General features: G+C 48.4%; 1 non-coding gene and 1 pseudogene across 1 annotated transcript; both read left to right on the top strand.

Moving 5' to 3' along the window:
• LOC119346887 lies at positions 1–94 on the top strand (annotated as a pseudogene; the record flags this gene model as incomplete).
• Positions 95–461: 367 nt separating this feature from the next.
• LOC119346886 lies at positions 462–580 on the top strand. The gene has a single exon (XR_005167984.1). It is a non-coding gene; the product is annotated as a 5S ribosomal RNA (ribosomal RNA).
• Positions 581–1,010: the final 430 nt, after the last annotated feature.

Genomic DNA, 1,010 nt, shown 5'->3' with positions numbered 1-1,010 from the left:
CACCGGATCCCATCAGAACTCCGAAGTTAAGCGTGCTTGGGCGAGAGTAATACTAGGATGGGTGACCTCCTGGGAAGTCCTCGTGTTGCATTCCTTTTATAATTATTTTTTGCGCCTTGTGACAAACATATCGCACGTGCGCGATATATATTAATCCCGTTATATTATTTTTGACGTTTGCGATATGTTTAAGCTCGATGCTCATTGCTCGCGCGTCTTGGGGCGGCTTTGTGGCGCGAAGAGCGCTTTCTGAAAGGGGTGGAAAAAACTCGTGTTGCTGCGGTATGGAGGGAGGGGTGGAAACCGTGGAAAACTCGGCTCCGTGATTGAGCGGGAGAGTAAGTAGTATAGGACATTATCCATTGTTAGGGAACGGTTGTAATGGTAGTGAGAATGTAGAATCGTCTTTGGAGCGGACCTGGGAGTGGCAAGCATAAGGGACGAAGACGGGAAAACATGTCGGATGCGATCATACCAGCACTAAAGCACCGGATCCCATCAGAACTCCGAAGTTAAGCGTGCTTGGACGAGAGTAGTACTAGGATGGGTGACCTGCTGGGAAGTCCTCATGTTGCATTCCTTTTATAATTATTTTTTGCGCCTTGTGACAAACATATCGCACGTGCGCGATATATATTAATCCCGTTATATTATTTTTGACGTTTGCGATATGTTTAAGCTCGATGCTCATTGCTCGCGCGTCTTGGGGCGGCTTTGTGGCGCGAAGAGCGCTTTCTGAAAGGGGTGGAAAAAACTCGTGTTGCTGCGGTATGGAGGGAGGGGTGGAAACCGTGGAAAACTCGTCTCCGTGATTGAGCGGGAGAGTAAGTAGTATAGGACATTATCCATTGTTAGGGAACGGTTGTAATGGTAGTGAGAATGTAGAATCGTCTTTGGAGCGGACCTGGGAGTGGCAAGCATAAGGGACGAAGACGGGGAAACATGTCGGATGCGATCATACCAGCACTAAAGCACCGGATCCCATCAGAACTCCGAAGTTAAGCGTGCTT

Source organism: Triticum dicoccoides, unplaced genomic scaffold, assembly GCF_002162155.2.
Source record: "Triticum dicoccoides isolate Atlit2015 ecotype Zavitan unplaced genomic scaffold, WEW_v2.0 scaffold54018, whole genome shotgun sequence".
NCBI classification, from domain to species: domain Eukaryota; kingdom Viridiplantae; phylum Streptophyta; class Magnoliopsida; order Poales; family Poaceae; genus Triticum; species Triticum dicoccoides.
The sequence above is the reverse complement of the archived record's forward strand: the minus strand, read 5'-3'. Positions and strand labels throughout refer to the sequence as shown.